Source organism: Bombina bombina, chromosome 3, assembly GCF_027579735.1.
Source record: "Bombina bombina isolate aBomBom1 chromosome 3, aBomBom1.pri, whole genome shotgun sequence".
Taxonomy (NCBI): Eukaryota; Metazoa; Chordata; class Amphibia; order Anura; family Bombinatoridae; genus Bombina; species Bombina bombina.
Window position 1 is genome coordinate 116,506,365 of NC_069501.1, and position 15,338 is coordinate 116,521,702.

Below are 15,338 nucleotides of genomic sequence, written 5' to 3' on the forward strand. Positions count from 1 at the left end.
TAGCCAGGATCAAACAGGAGAAGGCTTCGGTGATTCTAATAGCTCCTGCGTGGCCACGCAGGACTTGGTATGCAGACCTGGTGAATATGTCATCGGCTCCACCATGGAAGCTACCATTGAGACAGGACCTTCTAGTGCAAGGTCCATTCGAACATTCAAACCTAGTTTCTCTGCGGCTGACTGCTTGGAGATTGAACGCTTGATTCTATCTAAGCGTGGGTTTTCGGAATCTGTTATAGATACTCTGGTTCAGGCTAGAAAGCCTGTAACCAGGAGAATTTACCACAAGATATGGCAGAAATATCTCTATTGGTGCGAATCTAAGGGTTACTCATGGAGTAAAATTAGAATTCCAAGGATTCTTTCCTTTCTCCAAGAAGGTCTGGAGAAAGGTCTGTCAGCCAGTTCTTTAAAGGGACAGATATCTGCTCTGTCTGTCTTGTTACACAGACGTCTGGCAGCTGTGCCAGATGTTCAGGTGTTCGTACAGGCATTGGTTAGAATTAAGCCTGTCTACAGACCTGTGACTCCTCCATGGAGTTTGAATTTAGTTCTTTCAGTTCTTCAAGGGGTTCCGTTTGAACCTTTACATTCCATAGATATTAAGTTACTATCTTGGAAAGTTCTGTTTTTGGTTGCTATTTCTTCTGCTAGAAGAGTTTCTGAATTGTCTGCTTTGCAGTGTACTTCACCCTATCTGGTTTTTCATACAGATAAGGTAGTTTTACGTACCAAGCCTGGTTTTCTTCCAAAGGTGGTTTCCAACAGGAATATTAACCAGGAAATAGTTGTTCCTTCTCTGTGTCCGAATCCAGTTTCGAAGAAGGAACGTTTGTTACATAACCTAGATGTGGTTTGTGCATTAAAATTCTATTTAGAAGCAACAAAGGATTTCAGACAGACTTAATCATTGTTTGTCGTCTATTCTGGTAAGAGGAGAGGTCAGAAAGCTACTGCTACCTCTCTTTCCTTTTGGCTAAAAAGCATCATCCGATTAGCTTATGAGACTGCCGGACGGCAGCCTCCTGAACGAATTACAGCTCACTCTACTAGGGCTGTGGCTTCCACATGGGCCTTCAAGAATGAGGCTTCTGTTGAACAGATCTGTAAGGCAGCGACTTGGTCTTCTCTGTATACATTTACCAAATTTTACAAATTCGATACTTTTTGCTTCTTCTGAGGCTATTTTTGGGAGAAAGGTTTTGCAAGCAGTGGTGCCTTCCGTTTAGGTTACCTGACTTGTTCCCTCCCTTCATCCGTGTCCTAAAGCTTTGGTATTGGTTCCCACAAGTAAGGATGAAGCCGTGGACCGGACACACCAATGTAGGAGAAAACAGAATTTATGTTTACCTGATAAATTTCTTTCTCCTACGGTGTGTCCGGTCCACGGCCCGCCCTGGCTTTTAGTCAGGTTTAAAATTTTTATTTTTTGTACACTACAGTCACCACGGCACCTTATGGTTTCTCCTTTTTTCTCCTAACCGTCGGTCGAATGACTGGGGGGCGGAGCCAGAGGGGAGGCTATATGGACAGCTTTGCTGTGTGCTCTCTTTGCCATTTCCTGTAGGGAATGAGAATATCCCACAAGTAAGGATGAAGCCGGGGACCGGACACACCGTAGGAGAAAGCAATTTATCAGGTAAACATAAATTGTTTTATCTGCAGAATTAACTTGCCTTTTCTTCATAGCAATAAACTTACCGAGTTGAGAAATAGACCCTAAAGGGACGTACATTTCTGGGTTTCACATAGAGCATACAATTTTCAGATTTGCTTCTGTTGTCAAATATTATTCATCCTCTTGGCATCCTGTTGAAGGACAACAATGCTCTACTGGGGCCTAGCTCAACACATTGGGTGAGACAGTGACAAGCAGCTAGCTCACAGTAGTGCATTGCTTCTTAGCATACCTATGTATGCTTTTCAACAATGGACACCAAGAGAACAAAGCAAATTAGATAAAGTAAATTGGAAAATTTGTTAAAAATTGTATGTTCTTTCTGAATTAAAGTTTACTGTCCCTTTAATGCCAAATCTATGATCATATAATCAACCCATACTGAGTTTTATGAAGCTCACTGAATAGAAGATGACTGGATTAGATCTGCAACAGGACCTAAGTGGGAGGGGCAAGCATTAAAAATTAAATAGTGTTCTTTAACTAAACCAATAACATTTTTCTTTCATGTAATTGGCAAGAGTCCATGAGTTAGTGACTTATGGGATATACATTCCTACCAGGAGGGGCAAAGTTTCCCAAACCTCAAATGCCTATAAATACACCTCCCACAACTTAGTTTTACCAACTTTGCCTCCTACGGAGGTAGTGAAGTAAGTTTGTGCTTGATTTTTTTTTTTCTTCTATGATAAGCGCTTTTAAGCATTCTGAAGCCCAATTCCTCTCAGAGTACAGTGTTTGTCAGAGGGATGTGAAGAGAGTATCGCCTATTGATTTTATGGTTTCTCTAAGGGTTCTCTGTTATCGGTCGTAGGGATTCATCTCCTACCTCCCCTTTCAGATCGACGATATACACTTATATACCATTACCTCTGCTGATAGTTTTCAGTACTGGTTTGGCTATCTGCTATATGTGGATGGGTGTCTTTCGGTAAGTAATGTATGATTGTTTAAGACACTCTCAGCTATGGTTTGGCGCTTTATGTATTAATATAAAGTTTTAAATATATGTATTTTACTTATATTTACCATAAGTCAGGTCTATGTATATTTCCCTTTGCAGTCTAACCAGTTTCAGTATAGGAATCATGTTTTGGGAAGTTTATTTAAACTTTTTTCTTACCAGGGGTTCAGTCTTATTCTAAGGCTCGCAAGGACTCAAAATGCAGTTTATTGCGTCATTCTTGATGCAAATTTTTTTTGGTGCGAAGTTGCGCCTTTGATTGTGCAAATTTCATCATTTCCTGCATCTTTGTTGATGCTAGTTTTGGCATCGCGTTTGTTATGACGCGAGTTGTGTCATTTTCTGGTGTTTTGCGGCAATTTTTTTTTTAACTTCCTTTAGCATTATGTGTCATTCTTGGCGCCAACATTTAGTTATTTTACCCTCTCCCTCTATTGCTTGCTGTTTTCATGAATTTTGAAAGCCATTATGCCTGCTTTTTTTTTTATTTAATTTTTTGCTTTAAAAAAAAAATACTATCTTTGTTTTCCTATCTACTGATCTGTTACATTGTGGAAATTGAATGTTTTGCCTAATGTTATTTTTCTTTTTCTTTTACATTTTGCGAGATGTCTCATTCTGATCCCAACTCTGATGTTACTGTAGAAACTATGATGCCCTGAAACACAATTCTACAAAGCGAAGTGTGTTCTTTTCATTATTAAGCTGTTATGTCTTCAGCTCAGTTATGTGGCATTTATTTATCATATTTTATGCTAGTTCTGTTTCTACATGTACAATGACATTTACTGTTTTTTCGTATTCAGTTCATGTATTTGATTTCATCTGCAAACATCACATGCTATTGCTTATATCATGAAAGGTTATGACTGCTATTATGCAATAAGTAAACTTACGAGGTCTTTTCAAAATTGTTAAGATTTAATTAATTTTCTTCTGACCGACAGCATACTTAATTTATTCTACTGATGAAGGTTTTCTTTGCTTCAAAGGATCCTGTATCAGAGACAGTTTTGTTAAAATTCTCCTTATTTTTCATTTGAACATTCTTTGTTAAGGAAAATTTGTTATTTTTAGCTTTTAGGAGCCTAGTCCTCCTATTAACTGTTATTTTAAAATCTGGATTTCTTTCATGTAATTAGCAAGAGTCCATGAGCTAGTGACGTATGGGATATACATTCCTACCAGGAGGGGCAAAGTTTCCCAAACCTCAAAATGCCTATAAATACACCCCTCACCACACCCACAATTCAGTTTTACAAACTTTGCCTCCCGTGGAGGTGGTGAAGTAAGTTTGTGCTAGATTCTACGTTGATATGCGCTTCGCAGCAGGCTGGAGCCCGGTTTTCCTCTCAGAGTGCAGTGAATGTCAGAGGGATGTGAAGAGAGTATTGCCTATTTGAATTCAATGGTCTCCTTCTACGGGATCTATTTCATAGGTTCTCTGTTATCGGTCGTAGAGATTCATCTCTTACCTCCCTTTTCAGATTGACGATATACTCTTATATACCATTACCTCTACTGATTCTCGTTTCAGTACTGGTTTGGCTATCTTCTATATGTAGATGAGTGTCCTGGGGTAAGTAAGTCTTATTTTTGTGACACTCTAAGCTATGGTTGGGCAATTTATATATAAAGTTCTAAATATATGTCTTTAAACTTATATTTGCCTTGATTCAGGATGATCAATATTCCTTATTTCAGACAAGTCAGTTTCATTATTTGGGTTAATGCATATGAATATTCAATTTTTTCTTACCTTAAAAATTGTTTTCAAATTGACTTTTTTTCCCTGTGGGCTGTTAGGCTCGCGGGGGCTGAAAATGCTTCAATTTATTGCGTTATTCTTGGCGCGGACTTTTTTGGTGCAAAAATTTTAAAAAGTTACCGGATGTGGCGTCATTCTTGGCGCCAAAAAATTTAAGGCGCCAATAATGTGGGCGTCTTTTTTGGCGCTAAAAAATGTGGGCGTCATTCTTGTCTCCACCTTTTTTTCACATTATTTCAGTCTCATTTTTTCATTGCTTCTGGTTGCTAGAGGCTTATTCATTGGCATTCTTTCCCATTCCTGAAACTGTCATTTAAGGAATTTGATAATTTTGCTTTATATGTTGTTTTTTCTATTACATATTGCAAGATGTCTCAGATTGACCCTGGATCAGAATCTTCTTCTGGAAAGACGCTGCCTGATGCTCGTTCTACCAAAGTTAAGTGCATTTGTTGTAAACTTGTGGTAACTGTTCCTCCGGCTGTAGTTTGTGATGAATGTCATGATAAGCTTGCTAATGCAGATAGTATTTCCATTAGTAATATACCATTACCTGTTGCTGTTCCCTCAACATCTAATACTCAGGATGTTCCTGTTAATATAAGAGAATTTGTTTCTAAATCTATTAGGAAGGCTATGTCTGTTATTCCTCCTTCCAGTAAACGTAAAAGGTCTTTTAAAACTTCTCATTTTTCAGATGAAATTTTAAATGACCACCGTCATTCTGATTTGTCTGTTTCTGATGAGGATTTTTCTGGTTCAGAGGATTCTGTGTCAGATATTGACACTGATAAATCTTCATATTTATTTAAGATGGAATTTATCCGCTCTTTACTTAAAGAAGTTTTAATCGCTTTAGAGATGGAGGAATCTAGTCCTCTTGATACTAAATCTACTAAGCGTTTAAATTCGGTTTTTAAACCTCCTATGGTTATTCCAGAAGTTTTTCCTGTCCCTGCTGCTATTTCTGAAGTAATTTCTCGGGAATGGAATAATATGGGTACTTCATTTACTCCTTCTCAAAGGTTTAAGAAATTGTATCCTGTGCCATCTGACAGATTAGAGTTTTGGGACAATATCCCTAAAGTTGATGGGGCTATCTCTACTCTTGCTAAACGTACTACTATTCCTACGGCAGATAGTACTTCCTTTCAGGATCCTTTAGATAGGAAGATTTAATCCTTTCTAAGGAAAGCTTATTTATGTTCAGGTAATCTTCTTAGGCCTGCAATTTCTTTGGCTGATGTTGCTGCCGCTTCCACTTTTTGGTTGGAGGCTTTAGCACAACAAGTATCAGACCATAATACTCATAGCATTGTTAAACTCCTTCAACATGCTAATAACTTTATTTGTGATGCCATCTTTGATATCATTAGAGTTGATGTCAGGTATATGTCTTTAGCTATTTTAGCTAGAAGAGCTTTATGGCTTAAAACTTGGAATGCAGATATGTCTTCTAAGTCAACTTTGCTTTCTATTTCTTTCCAAGGTAATAAATTATTTGGTTCCCAGTTGGATTCTATTATTTCAACTGTTACTGGGGGGGAAAGGAACTTTTTTGCCTCAGGACAAAAAATCTAAAGGTAAATACAGGGCTGCTAATCGTTTTCGTTCCTTTCGTCAGAATAAGGAACAGAAGCCTGACCCTTCCCCTAAAGGAACGGTTTCTGTCTGGAAACCTTCTCCAATCTGGAATAAAACCAAGCCTTTTAGAAAGTCAAAACCAGCTCCCAAGTCCACATGAAGGTGCGGCCCTCATTCCAGCACAGCTGGTAGGGGGTAGGTTATGTTTTTTCAAAGACATTTGGATCAATTCGATTCACAGTCTTTGGATTCAGAACATTGTTTCACAAGGGTACAGAATAGGTTTCAAGGTAAGGCCGCCTGCGAGGAGATTTTTTCTCTCTCGCATTCCAATAAACCCAGTGAAGGCTCAGGCATTTCTGAAATGTGTTTCAGATCTAGAGTTGGCTGGAGTAATTGTGCCAGTTCCAGTTCTAGAACAGAGTCTGGGGTTTTACTCAAATCTATTCATTGTACCAAAGAAGGAGAATTCCTTCAGACCAGTTCTGGATCTAAAGATATTGAATCGTTATGTAAGAATACCAACATTCAAAATGGTAACTATAAGGACTATTCTGCCTTTTGTTCAGCAAGGGCATTATATGTCCACAATAGATTTACAGGATGCATATCTTCAAATTCCGATTCATCCAGATCACTTTCAGTTTCTGAGATTCTCTTTTCTAGACAAGCATTACCAGTTTGTGGCCCTTCCGTTTGGCCTAGCAACAGCTCCAAGGATCTTTTCAAAGGTTCTCTGTGCCCTTCTCTCTGTAATCAGAGAACAGGGTATTGCGGTATTTCCTTATTTGGACGATATCTTGGTACTTGCTCAGTCTTTACATTCTGCAGAATCTCACACGAATCAACTTGTGTTGTTTCTTCAAAGACATGGTTGGAGGATCAATTTACCAAAGAGTTCGTTGATTCCTCAGACAAAGGTAACATTTTTTGGGTTTTCAAATAGATTCAGTGTCTATGACCTTGTCTCTAACAGAAAAGAGACGTCTGAAATTTGTTTCAGCCTGTTGAAACCTTCAGTCTCAATCATTCCCTTCGGTAGCTTGGTGCATGGAAATTCTAGGTCTCATGACTGCTGCATCGGACGCGATCCCTTTTGCTCGTTTTCACATGCAACCTCTTCAGCTTTGTATGCTGAACCAGTGGTGCAGGGATTATACAAAGATATCACAATTAATATCCTTAAATCCCAATGTACCACTCTCTCTGACGTGGTGGATAGATCACCATCGTTTAGTCCAAGGGGCTTCTTTTGTTCGTCCAACCTGGACTGTGATCTCAACAGATGCGAGTCTGTCAGGTGGGGGAGCTGTATGGGGATCTCTGACAGCGCAGGGGGTTTGGGAATCTCAGGAGGCGAGATTACCAATCAACATTTTGGAACTCCGTGCGATTTTCAGAGCTCTTCAGTTTTGGCCTCTTCTGAAGAGAGAATCGTTTATTTGTTTTCAGACAGACAATGTCACAACCGTGGCATATGTCAATCATCAAGGTGGGACTCACAGTCCTCAGGCTATGAAAGAAGTATCTCGGATACTTGTATGGGCGGAATCCAGCTCCTGTCTAATCTCTGCGGTTCACATCCCAGGTGTAGACAATTGGGAAGCGGATTATCTCATCCGCCCGTTACATCCGGGCGAATGGTCCCTTCACCCAGAGGTATTTCTTCAGATTGTTCAAATCTGGGGACTTCCAGAAATAGATCTGATGGCCTCTCATCTAAACAAGAAACTTCCCAGGTATCTGTCCAGATCCAGGGACCCTCAGGCGGAGGCAGTGGACGCGTTGTCGCTTCTTTGGAATTATCATCCTGCCTATATCTTTCCGCCTCTAGTTCTTCTTCCAAAGGTGATTTCCAAAAGGTTTTGGTATGCGGATCTCATTCGGATGGCCAGTTGCCAACCTTGGACTCTTCCGTTAAGACCAGACCTTCTATCTCAAGGCCCTTTTTTCCATCAGGATCTCAAATCATTAAATTTGAAGGTATGGAAATTGAACGCTTGATTCTTAGTCATAGAGGTTTCTCTGACTCAGTAATTAATACTATGTTACAGGCTCGTAAATCTGTGTCTAGGAAGATTTATTATCGAGTCTGGAAGACTTACATCTCTTGGTGTTCTTCTTATAAATTCTCCTGGCATTCTTTCAGAATTCCTAGAATTTTACAGTTTCTTCAGGATGGTTTGAATAAAGGTTTGTCTGCAAGTTCTTTGAAAGGACAAATCTCTGCTCTTTCTGTTCTTTTTCACAGAAAGATTGCTAATCTTCCTGATATTCATTGTTTTGTACAGGCTTTGGTTCGTATCAAACCTGTCATTAAGTCAATCTCTCCTCCTTGGAGTCTTAATTTGGTTCTGAGGGCTTTACAAGCTCCTCTGTTTGAACCTATGCATTCTCTGGACATTAAATTACTTTCTTGGAAAGTTCTGTTCCTTTTGGCCATCTCTTCTGCTAGAAGAGTTTCTGAGTTATCTGCTCTTTCTTGTGAATCTCCTTTTCTGATTTTTCATCAGGATAAGGCAGTGTTGCGGACTTCATTTAAATTTTTACCTAAGGTTGTGAATTCTAACAACATTAGTAGAGAAATTGTGGTTCCTTCATTGTGTCCTAATCCTAAGAATTCAAAGGATAGATCTTTACATTCTTTGGATGTAGTAAGAGCTTTGAAATATTATGTTGAAGCTACTAAAGATTTTAGAAAGACTTCTAGTCTATTTGTTATCTTTTCTGGGTCCAGAAAAGGTCAGAAGGCCTCCGCCATTTCTTTGGCGTCTTGGTTAAAGTCTTTGATTCATCATGCTTATGTAGAGTCGGGTAAATTCCCGCCTCAAAGAATTACGGCTCATTCTACTAGGTCAGTTTCTACTTCCTGGGCGTTTATGAATGAAGCTTCTGTTGATCAGATTTGCAAAGCAGCAACTTGGTCTTCTTTGCATACTTTTACTAAATTCTACCATTTTGATGTGTTTTCTTCTTCTGAAGCAGTTTTTGGTAGAAAAGTACTTCAGGCAGCTGTTTCAGTTTGATTCTTCTGCTTATAATTTCAGTTTTTTTCATTATTGAGATTAAAACTTTTGTTTTGGGTTGTGGATTATTATTATTTTTCAGCGGAATTGGCTGTCTTTATTTTATCCCTCCCTCTCTAGTGACTCTTGCGTGGAAGTTCCACATCTTGGGTATTTATTATCCCATATGTCACTAGCTCATGGACTCTTGCTAATTACATGAAAGAAAACATAATTTATGTAAGAACTTACCTGATAAATTCATTTCTTTCATATTAGCAAGAGTCCATGAGGCCCACCCTTTTTTGTGGTGGTTATGATTTTTTTGTATAAAGCACAATTATTCCAATTCCTTATTTTGATGCTCCTTTCTTATCACCCCACTTCTTGGCTATTCGTTAAACTGAATTGTGGGTGTGGTGAGGGGTGTATTTATAGGCATTTTGAGGTTTGGGAAACTTTGCCCCTCCTGGTAGGAATGTATATCCCATTCGTCACTAGCTCATGGACTCTTGCTAATATGAAAGAAATGAATTTATCAGGTAAGTTCTTACATAAATTATGTTTTTAAGATTTTACTTTGCTCCTGAGGTTTTTTCCTATTCAAAATACTATCTGTATTATGTTCTAAAGAATGGTTTATCATGATTCCCCTTTGGGACTGTACTACTAATTCTATGGAAATTGGTACTTATTTTTAGGATTCTTTAGAGTTTGAATATACCTTAGTAGAGCATATTTTTAGCTCAACTTCATCTGTGGCTGACATTACTGTTTTTTCAACCTTTTTGTTGTTGAACAGTTAGCATAAGCAGTTTTAGATTCTCAAGTATATAATTTTGTTTACCTCTGATGTATTCATTTTATTATGTTTACTATATATATTATTATGATTTCAAATATATTTTATTATCTCTAGCTGGTTAGGATAATAATTTGTTTGATTTCTATTATCTCCACTATTTTTGGAGGTTTAGAGTTTTTTTTTTTTTCTGCCCTACTTTTAGTCCGGTGATGTAGATCAGTTGGTTAATGTCCTGACTACAAATGCTTGTTCTAGATCCAAGGGTCATAGATTCATATCCCGACAGGGTTAATACAGCCTTTCGGCCTTCTGAGGTCCATTTATTGTGTACCATTTATTTGGGTAATAACTGTTTTTATCAGCTGCTAATTTGGTTAACTCAGAGTGTAAGCAGGGACAAAGCATTTTTTGTATCTTTCTGGGAGAAAAACGCTATATAATTACTATTTATTAGACTGCATGAAGGGGCCGTTCTCAAACCAGTCCTTCTGGTGGGGGGCATATTAAATTGTTTTTGGATGAACTTAGTACAAAATCTATATTGTTCTTAGGGTTTGAGTAGATTTTTTAGAATGAGACCTAAGGGAAGATTCTTTCTTTCTCAGTACATTATGTGAATTTCTTTCAGGAGTGATTATACCAGTTCTTTAGCAGGAACAGGGATTGGGTTTCTATTCTTTGTCCCAAAGAAGGAAGGTTGATTCAGTCCAATCTTGGATCTGCAGACTTTATATTGTTTTGTTGAGTCTCAACTTTCAAGTTGGAGATTATAAGGACTATTATGCCTTTTTGTTCAGCAAAGTCATTTCATGTCCACTCCATTTTACTGGATGTTTATCCTCATATCTTATTTCATTCAGACCACTTGTGGTTTCTGAGATTCTCTTTTTTTAGATAAACTTTACCAATTTGTTGCTTTTCCTTTTGGTCTAGCGACAGCCTTATAAATCTTTTCAAAGGTTCTGGGTGCCTTTCTTTTTTTTAATAAGACAGTAGGGTATTGTGGTGTTTTCCTTATTTGGATGGTATCTTGGTATTGGCTTTATCTTTTCTTTTATTGGAATCTCTTATGAATCAACTAGTTTCTTCAAGACATGGTTAGTGGATTTAATTTACCTAAGAGTGAATCCTCAGACAAGGGTCACCTCTTTTTGGGTTTCTAGGTGGGTTCTGTGTTCATGACTTTGTCCTTATCGGACAAAAGTCAATTGTAATTGGCATTAGCCTGTCTAACTAACTTACAGTCTAGAACCTGGTTTCTCAACAGCCGGGCCGTGGCCCAGTACCGGGCCATGATAGCCCTGCTGGTGTGCCCCGACCTGTCATGCCCCCACTGCACACTCTTACCCCACTGCACACCAGAGACCAATCAAGGCCCCAGGAACACTGTCTCACACTGACCAAAATGTATTACATTTTATGCAAATGAACATGGTAGCCTCCCTGCCCTGGCCCCAACAGGCCCCTCAACCTCCAGAGCCACGACCCACAACATTAAGGTCCAGAGAAAGGGCACCCAACCTCCAGGGCCAGACCCCACACTCCATGGCCTTCACAGCGACAGACCCCTGCCAGGACCCCCACTAAACCCACACTTTTTTGCTTATTTACTGATGAGGCAACTGAAAACTCCAGCTTAAGGAATGCACCAGGATCCGTGGAGATCCCCCTACTTGCTGCTCCCTCGGCCCAGGTCCTATTTGCCTGGCTGATCAGCCCCTGCTAAAAACACTACCGGGCCCTGGACTTGTCTAGCTAACATCTACCGGGCCTTGAGGTAACTTTGGTTGAAAACCACTGGTCTAGAACATTCTTTTTTAGTGGCTATGTGCATGGAAGTTCTCATAACTGTAGCATCGGGCATGGTTCCCTTTGCTCGTTTTTCATCTGAAACCTCTTTTTTGCTTTGCATACTGAATCAATTGTGCAGGGATTATTTTCTTCTTAAATGGAAAGAGTCCACAGCTGCATTCATTACTTTTGGGAAATAAGAACCTGGCCACCAGGAGGAGGTAAAGACAACCCAGCCAAAGGCTTAAATACTCCTCCCACTCCCCTCACCCCCCAGTTATTCTTTGCCTTTTTGTCCCAAAAGGTTGGCAGAGACGTGTCAAGAATTTTTTATTTTTTTTTGTCTCTTATGAAGGGTAGTACTCTTCGGTTTGGGACAGGAGTTTTAAGTAGTCCTGTCAGTCTCTCAGTGAGGGCTTGGAAGAAAGTTAGAGTCCGGAGATGCAGGAAGAGTCTTTCTGCGAAACCATCCCCACTCAAATTAACAGCTCCTCAAGCAATCGGCGTTGTCTAACTTCGCTCCGCTGCCTGCTTTCTTCTCTCAAGTCCATGGTGGAGGCGATGCTACTATCCGTCACACTTGAAAGGCCATGTTCCTGTTCCATGGCATAGATTCCGGTAAGATTGTTTCATTTTACTTTATTCATCAATGTACTGTAATGTGAATGTTTTCTCGAGAGGCTACCACCTTGCGGGTCTAACTTATCATAAGGGTCTCAGTGAGTCTCTTGTAGTATCTTGGAATTGAGGGTTAATATCTCCTGAGGGGGGGTTATTGAACAGGGGTGTTTATAATCATGTTTATGTGATTCAACCTGCTTATGTGTGATGTTTATGGGCTCCTGGTTTGGAACATTTAAGGCCTTTGTAAGTGACGCAGCCTTTTCGTTGGGCGCACTTTTTTGGAATGAACGGTTCACCTTGTGTTCGAGCGTGGTTCCGTTCCGTTTTCCATTTCCGCATTCCCAACTGTGTGGCAAAGGAAATTTTCTAGTTCGCAGGGGTCTGGTCATAGGAGGTGGTGAGTGCCCCAGCCATTGGGGGTGTCAGGTGCCGTTTTTGTTTTTACTACTTTAGTCCATATTTATATATCCTCTATCCAGTTATGGAGGATTCTGATGCTGAGACTGTGCTAATTTCAGATTCAGTTATGGAGGATTCTGATACTGAGACTATTTTGATTACAGATTCTGTGTCCGGTGACTAATCCGGAATGGCCTCCTTGACACATGTCAACCAGTTTTGTTCCGTATGCCATTTCAGAGCGCCTGGTTCCTCACGCTCGGGGAATCAAGGGACTGCTTAGCCACCCGCCTCTTGGGGTCCTGTTCTCCGAGAGGCGAGTTCCCTACCAATTCATACTTCTACACATGCGGGTGACCCAGTTTCTGATGCATGGTGGCGTGTTCCCCCCGGAGGTTGCAGCACGTTTTCGCTTACATATAATGTTGGCGATTGTTCGTCTGCAGAGTCCTGATGTTTATTTGAGAATGTGCTCATGCCCTATTGTCCGGGCCTTCTGCCCTGTGGAGGGCCTCTACAGGTCCCCACGGGTGTAACTGTCCCTGAGTGTTGTGCCTTTCGTTACAGGATTGCGCGACTTCGCATATTGCTCAGACATGTTTTTCAGTTATTGAATGACCCTATCGTTGCCAGATACGGGGATTTTCAGTCTTCTAATTCAAATGGTGCACCTCATTAGACATGTGAGGATGAAGTAATCTCCTGATTGTCATTTGTTTGAGATCTTTTCCAGTTTTAAAAGATAGGGCTCTGTTTGGCTGGTCCTGCGGGTAGGCCTGTCTTTTTGGGTGTTAACCTCCGGGTTGCCTTATAAAAAAAGACATCCCATCGGATATAAATAAAATATTTGTTTTTGTTTCCTTCTGGAACCTTCTGGGATTGATACTCTTTATTACTTCTTCTGAAGTTATTTTGGACATGTTAGTCATATGTTACAAATGTCTGTTTTTTCCCCTATGAGGGATAATTTATGCAGCTTGCCGGTTAGGACCCTAGGTGCAGGCTGGTCCTGTCGGGTTCGTTCGGTCTTGCGGCTGTTCAGCCACGTGGTGCTGTTCTGCTCGGCTGGTTCGGTAGAAGCGCCGAGTGCTCAGGTTCTCATTGTTTTTCATGATGAACTAAGCATTCGAGAGGACCTGTGGGTCCGTGAGGTGGGATGGATTGTTTCAGTCCTTATAGCCTTCAGTCATAGATGGTCGGGCAGGGGAGTTTTCCACTGCGTCATTCTATCTGTCATCTAATTTCATCAGAACTTAGAGTTTTCCTCCTCCATGGGGTGGGGGGTTGGAGGGCTTAACGCCCCTTACCGCAGTTGAGCGGTTTGGCCTTCATTTTTAGGCCTCTGGATTTGTCCTTTTGGGCTTGATCCAACAACTTGTACAGGCTAGCTGTCTAGCATGTGGAAAGTTTGCAGTTTGAGACCAGTTGCAGCTCTTGACACCTTGCAGGTGTATGCATAAGCTGTTTATAGTGTATCTAGATGCAGCTCTTACTCTTTGACGTGTACGGTCTGTCTGAGTTATGAGATCTTTGGGTCTTCTTCCATTGTCTCTGGGTGAGTTGGATCTCCTTTTAGGGATCTGTGCTTCCGGGTGATACTTGTTCCCTGCGGGGACTTTGTTTAGCTGGGGGTTTTTTCCGAAGCTGTGTAGGCTTAGTGCCTTTCTCTTCCTTGTATCCTTTGATTGTGCGGAGGTGATGGGCAGACTAGTCCTGATAGTAGGATTTTTTTTGACCTCGAGGTATCCCTTGGTTGTCCTGAGGCCTAGAGAAGTATCTTCATACTACTTCTAGCCCTGCGCCTTGGAGCGTTGAACTTTAGCTAAGGGTGGTTCCTTCCTTTGGTCGGGGCTTTTGCATTCTTCTCGCTATCCGGATTCTCTGGATATGCGTCCATATCCCTTGTGTTTGGCCTTTTGGCCAGTTGTGGTGTTTAGTTCTAGGGTAAGGTTTGCCTGAACTATTAGGTGCCTGGACCTGTTTTTCTTCCTGAGACTTCAGGTTGCTGAAGCTTCGCCTGGCCTTTTTCCTGACCCAGTCTTGGGTGGTTTTGGAATCTTTGATCTCAGGGCTGATCGGGGTGTTCCACAGTAGTGGGAACTTGGGCTATGTCCTTGCTCCATATTGGCAAGACTCCATGAGGCCCATCCTTTTTTTGGTGGTTGTTTTTTTTGTATAAAAGCACAATTATATTTCTAGTTCCTCTTTTTGTATGCTTTTTTTTTTTTTTTTTACTCCTTTTTGTTATCACTTCACTACTTGGCTATTCTTTAAACTGAGTTGTGGGTGTAGTGAGGGGTGTATTTATAGGCATTTGAGGTTTGGGAAACTTTGCCCCCTCCTGGTAGGAATGTATATCCCATATGTCACTAGCTCATGGACTCTTGCCAGTATGAAAGAAATGAATTTATCAGGTAAGTTCTTACATAAATTATGTTTTAAATTGTTATTATTAAGGTAATGGATATTTTTCCTTAGTTAAATAAAACTATTTAAGTTATTGGGGTAATCATCATTTTTCTCCTTCTATAAAGTACAGCTGGAAAGTTTATCCAATATGAATGATTAGCCTATGAAACTGGAGATTGTCCACCTCCCAATAATGTCAATGATCTATCTAATGATATGTTGCGGGTAAGTCAGATATTGGGTAATCCTAGCATTACCCGGGTAAAACGGACATTACCCAAGCAGCTGTGGGTAAAGCCTAATATAACATC

The 15,338-nt window shown here is 40.4% G+C and overlaps 1 protein-coding gene across 1 annotated transcript in view; it reads left to right on the top strand.

Moving 5' to 3' along the window:
* The window catches only part of SYNJ1 (synaptojanin 1), a 364,762-nt gene that overhangs the window by 120,159 nt on the left and 229,265 nt on the right, over nucleotides 1-15,338 (top strand). The gene's annotated exons all lie outside the window — the stretch shown is intronic.